Source organism: Protopterus annectens, chromosome 12.part0 (genome assembly GCF_019279795.1).
Source record: "Protopterus annectens isolate FY-2018-M chromosome 12.part0, PAN1.0, whole genome shotgun sequence".
NCBI classification, from domain to species: domain Eukaryota; kingdom Metazoa; phylum Chordata; order Ceratodontiformes; family Protopteridae; genus Protopterus; species Protopterus annectens.
Window position 1 is genome coordinate 437,340,141 of NC_056746.1, and position 20,000 is coordinate 437,360,140.

Here is a 20,000-nt window from a genome sequence, read left to right on the forward strand (position 1 = left end):
TCATGAATTGCTAGAGAGGCATAGGCAGTCCCTATACTGATACACATGCCAACATTACCATCCAAGGAGAGCGGTCAGGATTTCATATAAAATACCTCTCATTACCAGAATGCCAGTATGACCTTCAAACTCCCCAAAGTTTGCCTGTATGATGGCCAGTCTGTATGTCCCTCACTCTAGGGGATCTGAAGAAAAAAAAAGATCTTCACCACTAGGAAATGAATGTCCTCACGTCTGACAGGAGGAGGCACAATGGTTGACAGTCAGAGGGGGGAAACATGACTTTGAAAATAGATTCAAGCTGAGATTCACTAGCTGGCATAGATTAAACAATTAGCACAACTAGTGGTCAGAAAACTAAATGTGGCATTACTGAAGAGGCACCAAATCAGAACATGTATGTCACAGGACAGCTGCAAAGGCAACTCCTGTACTAATGCAGTGAGTCACATTGCTACTCATCCTGTACTAATGCAGTAAGTCACATTGTTACTCATCCTGTACTAATGCAGTGAGTCACATTGCTACTCGTCCTGTACTAATGCAGTAAATCACATTGCTACTCATCCTGTGCTAATGCAGTAAGTCACATTGCTACTCATCCTGTACTAATGCAGTAAGTCACATTGCTACTCATCCTGTACTAATGCAGTGAGTCACATTGCTACTCATCCTGTACTAATGCAGTGAGTCACATTGCTACTCATCCTGTACTAATGCAGTAAATCACATTGCTACTCATCCTATACTAATGCAGTATGTCACATTGCTACTCATCCTGTACTAATGCAGTGTGTCACATTGCTACTCATCCTGTAGTAATGCAGTGAGTCACATTGCTACTCATCCTGTATTAATGCAGTGAATCACAGTGCTACTCATCCTATACTAATGCAGTGAGTCACAGTGCTACTCATCCTGTACTAATGCAGTAAGTCACATTGCTACTCATCCTGTACTAATGCAGTAAGTCACATTGCTACTCATCCTGTACTATTGCAGTGAGTCACATTACTACTCATCCTGTACTAATGCAGTGAGTCACATTGCTACTCATCCTGTACTAATGCAGTGAGTCACAGTGCTACTCATCCTGTAATAATGTAGTAAGTCACATTGTTACTCATCCTGTACTAATGCAGTGAGTCACATTGCTACTCATCCTGTATTAATGCAGTGAGTCACATTGCTACTCATCCTGTAATAATGTAGTAAGTCACATTGTTACTCATCCTGTACTAATGCAGTGAGTCACATTGCTACTCATTCTGTATTAATGCAGTGAATCACATTGCTACTCATCCTGTACTAATGTATTAAGTCACATTGCTACTCATCCTGTAGTAATGCAGTGAGTCACATTGCTACTCATTCTGTACTAATGCAGTGAATCACATTGCTACTCATCCTGTACTAATGTATTAAGTCACATTGCTACTCATCCTGTAGTAATGCAGTGAGTCACATTGCTACTCATCCTGTAATAATGTAGTAAGTCACATTGTTACTCATCCTGTACTAATGCAGTGAGTCACATTGCTACTCATCCTGTATTAATGCAGTGAGTCACATTGCCACTCATCCTGTAATAATGTAGTAAGTCACATTGTTACTCATCCTGTACTAATGCAGTGAGTCACATTGCTACTCATTCTGTACTAATGCAGTGAATCACATTGCTACTCATCCTGTACTAATGTATTAAGTCACATTGCTACTCATCCTGTAGTAATGCAGTGAGTCACATTGCTACTCATCCTGTAGTAATGCAGTGAGTCACATTGCTACTCATCCTGTAGTAATGCAGTGAGTTGCATTGCTATTCATCTTTATGAACGTCAGGTTACTGCTCTGTTAGATGCAGGGAGACATGATGTCAGACTAAAGGCACATTTATTTATTTATTGGGTTGCATTACTGAAATAGTCTGACTGGGTTAACAATTACCCTTTATCAGTCGAGACTGGGGTGGGGGGTCCACATATAGACATAAAAGGTTTACACATATTAGGCAATCACAATAATGATTAGCAATTAAATTATTCCTTTTAATGTTCAAATATCTTACATTATATAACACAGCAATGTACAAGAAACAAAAAATGCTGTCATAAAAAGTCAATAGTATATCCAGTACTATTGGGATAACAGTTACGTACGTGATTATGACCAGAAAAAATAAACAGAGAGGAAAATCTGATTGACAGAGTGTAAAAGAAAATACAGGTAGGGTATAATAAATAGTAAGCAGATTTAAGTGTATAGTATAATTTAGTGAGTTTAGAACGATTAGTGAATGTCAGAGAGACAGTAGTAATAAAGAATATAAGGTTGGAGGGTATCAGAGTTAACATTAGTAACTGTGAATAGACAATTTTAGGGATGCAAAGTTAGATCGAGAGGAAAATTAAAGTTTAACCAAGGCCCAACTTAGCATAGTCATAGGGCAAGTGAAGTACAAGGAAGGAATCAGTTTTATGGTAAGTGGTGGATGAGAACGTGATAAGTAACAAAGATGCCTGGAGCACCCATCACAGTAGTTCATTACAAGTTTGAAACATAATTCCAAAGTGATGAGTGTGTGTTTCAAGGTTCTGATTTTACATTACAAACATATTCTTATTTATTTCAGGACTTGGCTTGTTTGCAACTAGCGCATCACATTAAAGTTCCTATTGATGCAATACCAGTTATTCATGTTCTAAGAAAAATTCTGAAAAAAGTTAACAGGAATTAAAGTGCCTTGAAACTTTGGGAGCCATAAGTAAGCAAAAAGAACTGATTGAATGCATAAATAACATGCTAACAGTCATGAAGCAGGACAAGCTGAGAATGTGGATAAATTCTCAAGACTTAAATGGATCGAAAGAGAACAAGTGCACATCAAACAGTTGATGTTAATTTTTTCTCTGTGTGGTACTAATGATGAGTTTTGGCAAATTAAGCTGGATAATGCTAGCTCTGAATTGTTGGCATTCAATACTTTTCTGAGTAGCTCAGATGTCTGATGTTGCCATTTTGAAGCTCATTAGTATTGCTCCATTTGAAAAGAGTGACTTGTATCTGGAGTGGAGTTGCAATGCAGTCTGTCTCTTTCTCTACTGTTGTGCAACCTCTGAACTGGGATATACAAGTTTGAGAGTAAGGGTGTCTTCTGTAGAAGAGAAATGCACACTGAAATTCCAAGCACACTAGTTAGGTAGCTCAAATTTATGTTGATGATGTCATGATAGATGACCTTTGCAAATAACATTGTTTGTGTCTTTCGGCTTTTCCCGGTTAGGTGTCGCCACAGCGGAACTCCAGTCTGCTAATTATTGGTAGTGGATTTTTACGTACTGGGTTACTAGCCCTGACACACAACCTTCAACGAAGGCACGCCCCATTCACGTATACCTCCACACAGAAGATGCTCTAGCTGAGAATCGAACGGGACAACGTCTTGCTATGAGGCGACAACACTACCGCAGCACCACCACATTTATTACATAATTAAGTGAAACCCTTTACCCCACAATTTAGAAAGCTTCCTTTTGTGGTTGCATCCCCACCCTCATGCCAGCAGATGGCTTCATTTATAAAATGACTCAGTTGTGTGAGGGGGGGAAACTGAGCTAAACCACATTAGAGGAAGGACTACTTACCAAACAGCCTATTCTGAATACTACAATGTAAAACAAATTTACTACAACACAATATTTGCTGAAATGGGGGGGGGGGGGCAGCTCATTGCAATTTAAAGATAAACTACTTAATTCTGTTTTTGAATTTTCGGTTTTACCTTTTCTTACATAGTAACTTGTATGCCCCCATTTCTTAAATTTAGTCAATAATTTCTGGGGTCATAAGTGGAACAATTAATTTTAAAAAGGAATTTTATAAAACTAAAGCATAAAGAAGTAAATTCAGTTTGGAGAACTCTTCTAAGAAAAAAAAAAAACATTTAGGTGGAGAGGGTCTAAAACGACCAGGGAATGAAGGGGTTACAAGATTTGAAACACTTCAAACTTTTATTTTTGTAAGAGTTAAATCTATAAATTTTGTTGAGAAGGATTAAATTATATAGAGGTATTTTTGTAGGAAATTGATTCTAACAATAGAAAAGTGATTTCAGACTTTGCTTGGTACTGGTTGAAGTCAGAAAGACAGGCGTGGCAGAGAAATTGCAGACAAAATGAGGTTATGATTAGGATAAACACCATAGTTAGAGGTAAGTCATAGAAGTGCTCTTGTTAGTTTATTACCATATCATCTGTCAAAAGCATTCACTTTCATTATATGGTTGTATGATGCATTGCTGAAGTACTATACAGGAGAAGGGGGGTTGCATTGCATAAGTAGCTATAAGAAAGTAGATGGCATACTTGGTCAATAGCGAGTGTTTCATGAAGTCATTAGAATTAAAGGATAAGGGGGATTATAGTTCTATTCATCGTGTATGTGTTCGGGTCTTTCCTTTTATTATTACTCTCTTCACTCTTTCGGGTTTCAACTTGATGTTTTCTCCTAGCTGATGTTATAGGGCCCTGTAATCTTCCAAATAAAAATGTATCTACAAATCTAGGGTAAAATGCATGCTTGTCCTTCTGTTGGCTCCAGAAATACATTCCACATAAAAAAGTTCCTATGTGAGTTTGTTATTATTTATAAAAAAAAAAAAAAAAGAAAAGGAAAAAAAAAGAAAAGGAAAACAACACCACAAAAACAAGCACATTGTTGTACAGCAGGGACTCCATTTTGTATTATTAATAATATGGAGCCTAATTTTCAAGCTGATTGATGACAAATGAATTAATTTCACATTGTGTTCTTTTCTGAAGACAGGAGCAGCTTACAGTTTAATTTTATTTTTCTAATTTGTAACGCTATACTTTCCTGAACAAATGAAATATGTAGCATTTCTTTAATTTGAAGTTAGTATGGCTACCAAATGAGGGTGGTTTATAAACCAGAATTGTTGCAGTTTGTTGCCTGCCAGAAAAGAATACTAGAATTTGAGGCTTCGGTTACCATTTTATGTTGTTAAAATATCCATTAGATCAGTATGGTTAACAATTAGTTTCTTGCTGCATTATGAACAGTATATAAAATGCTTGAAGGAGAGTCTTGTATCTAAATGTTAAATTGTTTGCAGACAGTTGTTGCAGGATCTACAATCTTGTAGCTGTCAGTGTATATGTTAATAAGAGTCAGGTCTGTGAATGGATAAAAAGAGCTGCCCGAAGTTTTATGGAAGATTTAGATTTGGTTTGAAACAGTAGTAGTTGATTTATTTCTAGGAAAGGATTTCCTACTCTCAATGGTACTCTGTGTGTATAGCTTTAGTGCAATGTGTTTTTACTGTGGTGTATTGAAATCACATTGACTTCTTTTCTGCAAACCAGAGGTTTACAACAGTGTGCTTTTTCTTTATCCCACTGTTGTGTAACCATGGACTTAGTATGCATAAATAAAGGAGGATCCCACTGTCATTAACATGGAGTTAGTATGTATAAGTAAGGGAGGATCCCAGTGTTGTGTACCCATGGAGTTAGTATGTTAAGTAACGGAAGATCCCACTGTCATGTAACCATGGAGTTAGTCTGTATAAGTAAAGGAGGATCCCACTGTCATGTAAGCATGGAGTTAGTGTGAATAAGTAAGGGAGGATCTCACTGTCATGTAACCATGGAGTTAGTATGTATAAGTGAAGGATGAGTGGGACCAAGACCTCCACATAAGGGGAGTGCATGTGATCTTGCGCCATACAAAAAATATTTGTCTTGATTAGTTTTCAAGTTCTGTTTCTCAGTACAAAAATGGATGAAGTATAACTCTTTCTACAGTGTGTTGACCAAGCATAGACAATGCATAATATACTGAAATATATCTATAGCAAGTGAATTAAACTAGTCAGCAAAATATATATTTGATCCCCTAAACCTAAACACCTCAGGGAAGTTGTAGTTTAAATGGCATTAGTTTCCTACAGTGGTATTCTATATTTGTTACTACAGTATGAATTCCTCCCCCTCATCATCATCAAACCCCTTTCCCATTTTCTGTATTGAATTTGATTGTCATGGCAACTTTTGCCATTTTCTCGATTCAATGTGACTCTCCTACCGTGACTTATGCTTCTATAATGAGGTTTCAATTAATATTACAGTGACTAACTGAGAGTTGCATCTAATGAGATTTCTAACTGTGGGTGTATTACAAACCATGGGCAGGTAAAGAAAAAATAAGACTGGAATAAAACAAAGAAATATGACAACTTCAGGCACTCTGTTCAAGTGATGTACTTTTAATGTGCACAGCTTGGAAGTTCACAGCCATCCCATTAGTAATAGGGTAGACTGACATCTTCTCTCTGCTATGCTTTCAGAGCAGGAGTGAAATGCACAGGTGAAAATGTAAAACTTAATGGTTGTCACCTTTCTATATGCCCAAAGTGAGATATTTACAACACAATTGCCATATTTTCCCAGATATAACATACCTACAATGAATGCAAAAAAAATATATAGTTTTATTATCAAAACAGAGGCTTACTTTACTTTTCTAAAGTGATACTTCATTGTAGTATTTCATTTAATTTAATACTTTTTTCTGTCACACTTATGTTAGAAAATATTTCTTTCCCTAAAATTACAAGATTTTTGCTGTTTTTCATGCTTTTGTTTTGCAGGGCAGCCCTGTCTACATACTGTCTGCTCTGCAAAAAAGAAGAACAGGTGGTTAGCCCATGTTGACAAGTAGAGAATTTTTAAACAGAGCTTATTTTTCCTTACAGATCCTTTGCTACACATGAAAGTAAATTACTCTTTAACAGTTTCACTCACAACTGTTTGGTTTCTAATATAATTCTCCCATTCTTTGCATTATGAGGTCTGTTTCCATCCAGATCTATCTTCATCCTCAATCATTTGCAGCTTTTTTCTCTCTGACTTTCCTAATTCTAGGCTTGTAACATCTTTATTCAGGTATGTGCCCCTTCTAGCCTGGCTTCAGTCCATCTCATTCTGATACTCACTGACTGATGATCCCATCAGAGGAAAGTAGAAAATCATTTGTTTCTTTTCAATCAATACTGATTAAAGAAATGGCAGACCATTTTCAGCTGTTGCAGGTGAATACTTCAATGAATTTGAAAAATGTGCTGTGTCACAAATTTAATTCAATGGTCTTGGGCCTTGAGCTACTGCAGCGTTCATTTCCACATTGTCCATGTAAACATCTGTGTCCCAGCACCTGTGGCTTTGTTCATCTTCATTGACATCATGATGATTGCTGATTTGTTACCGTTATTGCTATTCAGTTGTTTAAAAAGGCAGAGTATAAGTGTCTTCACACCAGTTGCTGAACTGGAACCAATGCTCTGCATAGTGGCAAACAGAATGGAAAATATGTTGTTTATATGATGACATAGCTGTCTATTACTTCTGAAGTGTTTTAATACCCCCAATAGAAACCTAAGTGACATTAGTCAACTGTTTTTTGCTTGGATGAATCCTGGAATTGTTATCAGTTAGTAACAAGAAAAAGAGTCATGCACACAAATAAAGACAATGCAGAAATTAAAAATGTCAGCACTGCACTATATAATTGTTTCTATGCTGTTGATTAACTCATTTGAGTACAATTTTCATTTTATATCTATTTGATTGAATGAAAGATTTATGCTTATTAAATCTCTTTTTGTGAAAATGAAATTCATCAGACGAATTCAGCAGATTTTTAAAGCTACTGTAGACCTAGTTATGGAATGACTAATTACCTAGTTCATCAACGTTAACCTAAAACCATTGTCTGTTGAAGCAGAAAATTGCATGCCAATCCAAAATACTTTACTGTATTGATAATTGCAAAATTAAATTAAGTGATTAATCTTTTGCTTATGGTATGAAAGATTTGCAAAATGTATTAAACTTTTGGCTTAATTCATGCATTTAAGATTTTGCCTATGGTTTCCTTCATTTCCATTATGAAGAGCTGTGCATGTTATAAGATTAGGGAAAGCATCTTCTCATATTTAAATATATAACCCCCATTTCTGTAGAATATACTTCAACATGTTGTTGCTACACAATACATGTTTAATCAACTATAAAACAAAATAATTTTTTTTTTCTTTTCAACTTAGGTCCTCTGATGTTTGATTTCCTGAGGTCTTCCAAATGTAACACTTCCTGTCAGACGTTTTATTTGCTGCCTTGCAACTGAAACCCTCCTGTTGTTTTCTTGATGTAATTCCATTACAGAAGAATCATCATAGAAGGAATCAAATACAGGTAGGAATATGATGAATAAAGAGCGAAGAACTGAAATAAAAAATAATTGGGACATTCCATGTTTTATGGAAGAAGATGAGAGCTTAGTCCTTTAGACGGATAATTTTAAGGTGTTCTGTGTTTTTATTTTTCCAGTTTGTCCACTGTTTCAGTACAGCAATCAGAATATGGACAAAATCAGTTTTGAGAGATAACTTGTAAAAAAAGACAACATCATTCATATTAAATTTTTAGGAACATGGAAAAATGCTCATTTTAACCAATAGCCACTTTATAAGATTAAACAGCACACATTTGTTAAAACAGTTGATGCAAATACATAAATATATTAACCTGAATAGGATACTGCTGATCACCAACAGAGAACTCAAATAACTGATTCAAAAGTAAAATGTAAAAATGTTTGAAATTTGTTTAGCATGTCTAAATTCAACATGTCTAACAGAATTATGCAAGACAGTGCAGAAACTAGTTCAAAGGTAAGCATCAAAATTATTTTGAGATCTGTAAATATGAGGGCTCACCTTCAGATGATCAAAGTACTGAATGTTCAAACTGCAAGGGATTAAATGCTGTACACTGAACACCTGAAATACCAACACTTAGCAAATCAGTAGAGGACACAATTACCGCTTCCAAACCTTTAACCCTACAACTAATTCTAGCCATACTTCATCAGAATGGTGGTGGTGTTATGGAAAGGACCTCACCCCCTTGTTCCACCTGTCCTATACTTGAGGGACATGATTTCCTTTTCCTAACCTTTAACCCTACAACTAATTCCAGCCATACTTCATCAGAATGGTGGTGGTGTTATGGAAAGGACCTCACCCCCTTGTTCCACCTGTCCTATACTTGAGGGACATGATTTCCTTTTCCTAACCTTTAACCCTACAACTAATTCTAGCCATACTTCATCAGAATGGTGGTGGTGTTATGGAAAGGACCTCACCCCCTTGTTCCACCTGTCCTATACTTGAGGGACATGATTTCCTTTTCCTAACCTTTAACCCTACAACTAATTCTAGCCATACTTCATCAGAATGGTGGTGGTGTTATGGAAAGGACCTCGCCCCCTTGTTCCACCTGTCCTATACTTGAGGGACATGATTTCCTTTTCCTAACCTTTAACCCTACAACTAATTCCAGCCATACTTCATCAGAATGGTGGTGGTGTTATGGAAAGGACCTCACCCCCTTGTTCCACCTGTCCTATACTTGAGGGACATGATTTCCTTTTCCTAACCTTTAACCCTACAACTAATTCTAGCCATACTTCACCAGAATGGTGGTGGTGTTATGGAAAGAACCTCACCCCCTTGTTCCACCTGTCCTATACTTGAGGGACATGATTTCCTTTTCCTAACCTTTAACCCTACAACTAATTCCAGCCATACTTTGTCAGCATAGTGATGGTGTTATGGAAAGGACTTGTTCCACCTGTCTGATATGTCTTAACCATAAGTTCCTGTCCCAGAGACTTCCCATACTCTGGAATAAACTACCTATCTATATCAAACAAAGCTCCTCATTAGCACTCTTCAAGAAAAATCTTGATAACTGGATGGGAAATAGAAAATTCACCCCCGGGGATAACCTCTGTGGCTCTGCTCGACAGTGGCACAGTCAAATAATTTTCTTGGGTGGCAAAAGCCAGGGTACCTTTTTGGTTGGGCTTGTATAGGCCCCAGGGCAGATAGCCTAGTACCTACCTATGAACCTATGAACCTAACCCCAACCCCAACCTTACTCCTAACATTAGAAAAAGTCTTCCTTTAACACTTTCAACACACAAGACATCTTGGTCACAGAACACATTAAATAACTCATAAGCATACACAAACATACACAGCACATCTACCGCCTAAGTTAATCCTTACTCTAACCTAGATACACACGCACACACACACACACACACACACACACACACACACACACACACACACACACACACACACACACACAGACAAAAAAAGCATACATAAAGACAAACAGCACATCTACAGCCTAACCTAATCCCTAATCTAACTCTAACACTTACATACTCGCATGAGTGTGTGTGCACTCACACTCACACACACACACACACACACACACACACACACACACACACACACACACACACACACACACACACACCTCAAAAAGTCCATGCATTCAATCAAATGCACATTCTAACTTTTAAGCACACAGTGCAAAGGTTATCCCTAGTGAATGTTCTATATTTTACCAGTAACCTAAATATGAGACAGCAGCCATCCTTTATCACTTCTTGTCAGTGCTTGTCCAAGCCTTCATTTTTATCTAGTGCTTCAGATGTGATTTATACAGTTTTCTAAATCATTTAATTCATGTCATACAAGTGTTATATTACTTCCTGATTAGCTATATTGCCTTGTGCATCTCTTTTAGGCATCTTTAATACATTTTGAAGATTTTAAAAGACTTCTTGTGAATTGTCTATTTGAGTTCTCTATAGATGTCCAGCAGTGTTGGTTGAGTGTAGGAAAGGTATTTTTTCAGTTGTGTCAAATGTTTTATAAAAAATGGTGGAAAGCTGTATTTTTTATTTTAATAACCTGTTCATTGATTCAAGGGCATGTTTTTCATATTACATAGTTTTCAGTGATTCATCGTGTTGGGCCTTGGGCCGACTTGATTTTGGGCTCTGAAATCTTAAGAAACATGCCTGTTAGGGCTTGTATAGGAAGATTGTGCGCATGCAGATTCATGTTGACTTGCTGAAGTTAGTTTTGGTGAAGGTAAATAACTGAAATACTTTTCACCTCAATTACACTTAGCAGGCACAGGACAAAATCCCCCAGCACCCCCATATGGGGGTAATCTCCCCACACCTCCAGCTGTATATATACCAACTCCATGGGTGGACAACACTGTAGAAAGAGGCAACCTCCACTGTCAGTAAAACTAGTTTCATTGAACAGCATTCAAACATTTTATATTCTCTGTAACTAACTTTGACTCATTCCCATACATACCTATCTTTAGGGAGGAGATGAGATACCACAGCTCTCTTCTGCCATAATCCCTCTGATAAGGCAGAGCAATACAAAGGATGTTTTAGGGATGAGTGTTTGACTACCATGTTATTTTTGCAGTAACGCTCATTGTTGGTGCACAGGAGAATGGGCTCATTCTGGGAGGACATAGTGGTTCCTGTGGTGAAAGTTATGGAAGAGGGTGAGTCCATAATATGCTGTCAGTTTCAGCTGTCAATGAAGGCAGAAACCACTGCTGATGCTGCCTGTATGAATGATGGCATCTTCCTGGCCAGCTGTTGCCATCACTGGCGAGTGCCCCGGACATAGAAATAAACCTTTTAGGCAGCTAGGAAGAGACATGGCAGTCAACCGGTAGTAGGAAACTATATAAAATTCATATAGAAAAAAAAATCTTAGGAGGTACTATGACTGAAAATGTTTATAGAACATTTTTGTTTCTACCATTTTTTAGCCATTTTAATTAAAGTCTTAGGCTGGGGCTATCAGAAATTGTATTCTGGATTATTCTGTTACCTTATGCCACAAAAGGAATAAAAACAAGCATTAACTGACTAGTTGCTTCTCCAGCTGAACCAATAATGTCAGTTTTCAGCCTGCATTTTCCTCATATATCATTCTTTATTGAACAGTACATGTGTTTTTTACTATTTTGGTTTGAAGAAACTCAAAGACTTGTCAAATTATATAACTATTAAAACACCTAAAATACCAACACTAAGCAAATTGGTAGAGGAACACAATTACCGCTTCCAAACCTTTAACCCTACAACTAATTCCAGCCATACTTCACCAGAATGGTGGTGGTGTTATGGAAAGGACCTCACCCCCTTGTTCCACCTGTCCTATACTTGAGGGACATGATTTCCTTTTCCTAACCTTTAACCCTTCAACTAATTCTAGCCATACTTCATCAGAATGGTGGTGGTGTTATGGAAAGGACCTCACCCCCTTGTTCCACCTGTCCTATACTTGAGGGACATGATTTCCTTTTCCTAACCTTTAACCCTACAACTAATTCTAGCCATACTTCACCAGAATGGTGGTGGTGTTATGGAAAGGACCTCACCCCCTTGTTCCACCTGTCCTATACTTGAGGGACATGATTTCCTTTTCCTAACCTTTAACCCTACAACTAATTCTAGCCATACTTCATCAGAATGGTGGTGGTGTTATGGAAAGGACCTCGCCCCCTTGTTCCACCTGTCCTATACTTGAGGGACATGATTTCCTTTTCCTAACCTTTAACCCTACAACTAATTCTAGCCATACTTCACCAGAATGGTGGTGGTGTTATGGAAAGAACCTCACCCCCTTGTTCCACCTGTCCTATACTTGAGGGACATGATTTCCTTTTCTTAACCTTTAACCCTACAACTAATTCCAGCCATACTTTGTCAGCATAGTGATGGTGTTATGGAAAGGACTTGTTCCACCCGTCTGATATGTCTTAACCATAAGTTCCTGTCCCAGAGACTTCCCATACTGAGAATTATTATTAATTAATATTATTTATTAATATTATTACAGATAATATTATTTATTAATATTATTAATTATTACTATTATTAATCTGGCTAAGAAATTCTGATTTATTCTCTCTGAAATTGGGGAGACAAAAACAGAGAATAGCAAAACAATACTAAGAGCAAATTACAAAACATAGAACACTTGTCCCACTAAAACAGCTCTATAACAGTAAACACCAGCTGCAAAACTCAGATGAGACATTGTCTGAGTAGTAGAACTGTTAAGGAAAGGGAGTTTTAGTAATGTCATGTGTAGAATTTGGCTTATGGTAGACTTAAGGTTAACGTGTGAGAAAGGATGAGTAGGTAGACCTGATTTACAAATTAGATTAATATGTGGTTTCTGTTTGGGATTATACACCTTAGAGTTATCCATCATGTGTAACTGTTACTACCTGAAATGAATTTTCTTTAGTATTGTAAAGTGGCTTTGATAAATAAATGCAGCTTGTCTACAAAACCCCATGTGAATGGCATTGTGTTACACTGTAGTCTTGGATATCAAATACATGTTTGGGACATACAGAAGTGAAAGGGGTGGGTGTACTAATTATGAATATTCTTTGTCTTGAGAACACTGACATTTTTTTTCTATCCTGACTTATTAGCTGACTTACCTTTAGCTAATTTGGAATATGTGCATTTTATATGTCTCTTCAAATTATTGTCTTACAGGCAAAAAAAAAACAAAAAGTAATTAACCTTCTTAGTTATTTCATGTTAGTTCTTTTTAACTTTGTTTTTTCCTTATGTATTTACAGTTGTTAATCACTATTTATTTGTAATGATAGAGGTTTGTCTCCTTGTGTCTCCGCTGCAAAAGGGTTTCTACCCAATCGGACTAATCCGGTTAACAAAAGTCAGATAGGTAAATAAATAATCCTTAATGTTTTAGCCCCTCATCTCATAACTGCACTTAGACTATTGGACCTGGTGGTGTCCCACATAGCCTGTTTGTTGTTCTGCTGAAAAAGACTTTCAAGTGTAGTGGAATGAGGGTACCCACAAGAAAGAAGAATCTGAAATGCATCTTGCAGATAAGAAAACAGTGTCTAGAATAGCAGGGAGCTGTATAATCCATCATACATTTGAACTTGCAGAGGTATTTTCTTCAATTTTTCACCTACATCCCCTGTTGTGACCTGTTATATATAACTAAATGTACAACTGTTTGCTTAAGGATGCCTTGTCGGAGTAGTTTATAGTCCACTTTATACCACTGGTCTCCTGTTGTAGTGGATTACATTTTTCACATGTCGTCAGTTCCTCACTGATGCCCAGCATCCAAAACATTGTTTGATCCCATGTCACCACTGGTATGGGTAAACACTATACTTCTGCATTCATGAGTCATTCCTATGCATGTGCAAATTTTGTGACATCCTGCCCTTTTCTCTTTTCAAATGATGCCACTGGAATGAAGTTTGAAAATAGCTCTTTAGCTCCTATGGATACTAGAATAATATATTTGCAATGTTTTTACATTGCTAACTTACTAAATTGGCATTCACTACATGAACCAAAAATGGTCAAAACTCAATTAATCGAACAAAAAAGATACTTCCCTGCACCCTCATGTATGGGTCTGTACTCCCCACATCTCCTGCTAGCTATATATATATATATATATATATATATATATATACTAACTCTGAGACTGCAAAAGAGTGGGAAGGGCAAAATGCCACTGCCTACTTAAAAGCGATCCTGTAAAACAAATGCTATCATCCTGTAATAAACTGACAGGTCTGTAAAATAATCCTGCTAACTAAATAAATAACGTATGATGAAATACACAGAACCATATATTTATTTATGTTACTTCACCTGTGCATTTGTGTGTGTGTGTGTGTGTGTGTGTGTGTGTGTGTATGTGTGTTCATAATGTTGACCTTCATTTTCCCTGTGCTGTGTCTACTAAGGCAGTATATAACATGTTATAGCATGACCCATGAGTTTGTTCCTCTTTCTGGAAAGTGGGCTACTATAATTTTAAGATTGTTTCAGGTCAAAAACAAGCACCTCTGTATGGATTACTACTTTTCCACATTCCCGAGCTTTTTCTTACTCTTATGGCATGTTTGCTTCTCTCTGTAGTGCAGATTAACTACGTCACACTGGGGCATCTCTTCTAGGCTGGATCTAATCCACATAGTGACTGGAATTGCCTGTATAGTACAATCCATGACCAGATGTGCCATGCCAGCAGCATGAATGCAATTTTACTACAGACACCTTATTATGCTGGACCTACTATTTCTCTCTGAATAATCCTTTACATGGCATACACTGCAGTTGTGGTGGTGCATCATGTGTACTTTGGGTAGCTTAATGCCTCACTGGTGAAGGTTTTTTCCTCATACTACCAGGGGCCAAAGTTCCTGACATCACTGTCTTTGTGCAGTTTGAATGCTTTATTCACATTTGTCTGGTTTTCCCTAAGCACTTTCATTTCATCCCACCTCCCAAAAATACCCAAGTTGAATTGACTAATGTAAACTGTCAGTATATAAACTACACTTTCTGCAGTTCTTGTGGCCCAAGAGGTGTACCATTTCAGAATCCTAATTCATAAACCACTTTCCTGGTGAGGGTCATGGCAAGAGCATGCAGAGCAGGGTAGATCAGACTTCCAAACTCTAGCAGCAGTCTGTAACTAATCCTGTGGAGTAACCAGCCATTCCAAATGCAATCTGAGAGACATAATCCACGTGATATATATTGAATCTGTCCTAAGGCTCTGTCCAAGTAGAATGTGCAGGACCATGCTCACAAAATACTCAAACCACATCATCTTAATGTGACAAAGCAATGCTTCATTGTCATTATCTCCTTCAGCCTCATCCTACTAGCCTGGCCCCAGTGCTCCATGTCCAGCCCCATGTCCATGCCAGGTCTACTAGCCATTCTCCTACAACCCAAGACTACTATGGTATTGCTGAGAATAGTCATGGATCCTAAAGGCATCCTGTGGGCTTGGCTATCTGCCCGGGAGGGGCTTTCCTTTTATATGGCCTAACCACTCCCATTCCCTGCCTGCCACTCTCATCATCTAGGTTCGAGGGCAACTCCCTTCTTTGGACCACATATCTCCTTTAAGAGCATCATCAATGAGTACCCTCTTTCCCAAGATGGGCACATCACCTGCTGCTCAGTAAGTCAGCCAAGGTGCTAATTGAAAGTAGTTCACCTGGGTCATAGCTAGGTATTTATCCCTCTATGCCACTAGAGAGGCTTCAAGGAGCAGTGGTTTGAGGTCTTCCACCTAGACTGCTGTTCTCTTCAATCTGTCATGGGATTTGAATTCAGATACCATTCATAAATATACAAATAAATAAGTAAATAAGAATTTCTACTGCCTGCATCCTCACGCTCATGCCCATACTTAGGTATCATTTCAGAAATCCAAAAACAAATAAAAGAAAAAGAAAGCAAAATAAGGCATTTGGTTTAGTGTTTTTGTTTGCAGGTGTTATCATTCTTCAGTGAATGCTGACAATTCTCCACTGACGTTCAGACACTTTTATACAAAAGATGGGTAAAGGAGATACCAGTAGTAGTAAGCAGGAAAAATCATTGGACCAAGCTGAACAACTTAGTTAAAGAGCTCAAATTTGTAAATATAAGCATTATGTAATATTAAATATACAATTCTCTGAATTATTTTTATTACCATAAAAGGGCTTTGCTTGCAGCTGATAAACATTTCATTAGAATTTAGATTCTAATGAGATGTGAGTATTCATTATGTCATCTACTACTATTATTATTGTAATATGAGACACCTGCATCTGTGAATTCTTATACCACTGCTGCAGTATATAAATCCTTTGACGCTAACAACATTCAGAACAGTTTTACCTGTGTAATTGGATCGAATGAAACAGCTAGAACGGTGGCCAGCTTTGAACCATAATAAGTAAGATGTATCTTGTTCGAGGTCTTTTTGAGAGGGTCAGGCATTTTTACACATTGGCTGTGCTCCTTACTGGAAGCATTTCAGAATTGCTGTAATACGGACAGTTGTACTCTAAAATTGACAAGATGTCCCTTTAGTCTTGTCCTTTTGTTTCTGCAGATATGAATGCATGTCTCTGGTGGAGTTCTGCCAGGCTACGTGTGATAATGATGTAATAGCCATCATAAAGAATTTGCTGGTGCAATCCCAACTGGGTTGTAATGCAGTACAGAGCATTGTAGGGCAAACCTCTTCACAGACTGTGGGAGGGAGGAAATTGTTTCAGTGCAGGAGAGGTATAGAATACAAAAGCAAGATTAGGACTGGAAAGTATTTTTTAATGCTACCGATTGCCAGCAATGAGTGCATTTCCAGGGATGTACTCACTGCTCCAAATCAGCTTGAAGACAGGTTTCATTTTTTTCACCTTTTATCCGTCAGTAATATCATTACACAGAGGCAATTTCAATTTATTTTGCTAGAAGATTTTCAGCAAACAGATGCAACACTTGGTGTGACATTTAAGCTGAAGATTTAGAACTTTCTGTAACTATGGCTGCTTCCTGGCATTCGTTTTAAAGAGGTATACAAGTCAGTATAAACATGGCTGAGGTTTTACAATGTTTACTGTTCCACCCAAATATTAATTTGTCCTCCTGCTCTGTATTGCCCCACCCCCATGTTCTGTTTCACTTTTTATTGTTTTAGTCAGAAGAGCATGGATTATTGACATAAGCGTAGGCACATTCACCAGTACCAGCACCAGCACCAGCAGATGTAAAGGACTGAACAGCTTGAAGCTAGAGCAAGTCAGACCAGAATTTGCTGCAGGAAGTGTGCTTCATCACTCTTCATAAGTCTTTTCATTGCAGGTGCAGTGCAGAAACATTTATATTTATTTCAAAGCATTATAATAATTATTCAAATATTACGAAAAATAAAATATTAACTAAGGGTCATGAATGCACAGTAGCACATCTTTAGCAATGAAGTGTAGCTGAAATGTCAGACATCAGTAATACTGGTATGTGACACTGTTGTTACAGCTTTTCACATATCCTAGCTGAAGGAAGCTGTTCTCTGAAATACTCTGTTTAGCAAACTAAATATTTTTACTACCTTAGAGGGACAGAATACCAGGAAAAATACACAAAAAGGAAAATCCCTCAGCAGGTACACAGAGGACCTAACCACAAGTGTGCCATTGTGGGAGGAGGTTGTGACCAAAAGTTCTGCACAAGTGGAGGGCATCCACTGCTCAATGAAGAATGAGCGTGTTAAATCAAATGCAGTTTTTTTGAAGTCTTTAATGTGAAAGAATGAGTGCTGAATTAGCATCAAAGAGAAGTGCCGTATGTTGGATGTGCTTTACTTTTATCTGACTGAATTTTTTGCTGGACATTATTGTATGAACTATACAAATTTGAAAAGCAATTGTGGCTCAGTGTTATGGCGTAGAACAAAAGTTGGAAAGTGCCTCTTCAACACTGTTTTCTTACATATTTCAAAGTTCATGTCTGACATTGCAGCTGCAGTTTGATGTTATGCTGTGCAGGGTTATTCATTTCAGTTCTGTTGTACTGTCAGTGGCAGTAAAATATTTTAAATGGAGTGTGATATCAGGTTATTTCTTTAAGGACGTTTGCCCTTTCCTCATAGTTGTTTGAGCATTGAGATGTTTTTTTAAGTAATGGACTGTTTGGTAAAGGAGTCCAAATTAAAAGTTGCAGGGAATCGTATTGCTTGTTCTTTGTATTTTTGAAAAAAAAACACACAGAATTTTTTTTGTTTGTTTGTTTGTTTTGTTAGAGAGTGCAGTGGTTGTGCTCTTTGTTTTGTTCAAGTAATCTGACCCAAGAAAAAGCAGAAAAACTAGGAAGTGAATGAGAGGACTCAGGTTTAGACCTCTGTCTTTGTACTGGCTGGTGAACTAACTGAGGTGATATTTAATCTATTTAATTTACTAATTTTCATAGAGATATCCACTTTTCAAAATGCGCTCTTACTGTAACTGTGGACTGGAAATGTGCCATAATTACGCACTGAAATAAACATTTCTGAAATAAAACTCGTATAATCTGTTCTAAAAAAAGAAATTTTCATTTTTCTTGAACATCAAGAGAAGTGCCAACAATTTAACTGGCAGACCTTTTATATCCACTGCAACCTTACAAATGTTTGCATTCATTCACTTTTAACAAATACAAAATTTATGTTAACAGAGATGCCCACTCATGCCTGCGGATTCATAAAGAACCTGACTGCTGGCAATGAGAGCAGTATTCAAACAGGACTGTTCCTTCAATGTGAGAAAATGCGATTTCGAGATATTGTTAGCTGCAGTGAGGACACTATTGGCTAACTAGCATGTCTCTGAACCATCTGTAACTACTGCAAGTATGAATCAGCAATTTCCTGAGATAGCCACCAGTGATGACCCATGAACCATGTTGGCACAGGTAACCCCAGCCACTCTTCCACTGACTTGTACACATTGAGACACACACATCAACATACCACACACATCTACATACCTCTTACCTGTTCCTGAGTTATAACGATATTCCTGATTCATCTTGTTAATTTTGTCCCTCCCCTTATAAGTCATGGATCCTTACATATAGTCAGTAATGCCATATACTGAAGTTCCTTTCTGTTGTTATTGTTACAAAAGTGCACCAAGATGCTAGATATGTTGCTCTATTAAATTTCTAAGTGAATCCAAGTAATAGTAAAAATTCTCTTTGGTGTTGTCTAGTGTTCTTCCTGGCTTTGGCCAGAAGCTTCCTTGCCACACAGACACACCCATCCTTCTCTCCGTCCTTTGCAATCAGTGAATATTGTTAGACATTTACAGTTTCATACTTATGTAAGCCAAAGCTTATAGAACTAGCTTCTCAAATGGAGTAATGAGTTAATGTTCCTACTTGACAAACTGTTTTCTGTGTCAAGGGTATAGAGTTTGAACTCTGCCCCTTTTCTTTACTTTTATTTTAACTTTTTTTTCTAATTTTTGAAGACTTAAGCTAATATGCTAAAAGCATCACCGGTAACTAGTGGTGGTGCAGAAGACTAACCTCATCTAAAGATATGCGTGTGAGTGCTGGGGGTACAGGATTTAAATCCCTCTGTGCTGGGGACAGAGCATCTATATTACCTTATCTTATGATGAAAATAGCGAATGCTGTTTCATCGTACGGATAATGTCTAAACCACAAAA

At 37.5% G+C, this 20,000-nt stretch overlaps 1 protein-coding gene across 2 annotated transcripts in view; it reads left to right on the top strand.

Moving 5' to 3' along the window:
• ELFN1 (extracellular leucine rich repeat and fibronectin type III domain containing 1) overlaps positions 1–20,000 on the top strand; it is a 2,453,138-nt gene that overhangs the window by 2,042,041 nt on the left and 391,097 nt on the right. For both annotated transcript variants that reach the window (XM_044089550.1, XM_044089549.1), the window contains one exon: positions 8,126–8,273. The gene's annotated coding sequence lies outside the window, so the exon portion shown is untranslated. The remainder of the gene's footprint in view (positions 1–8,125; positions 8,274–20,000) is intronic.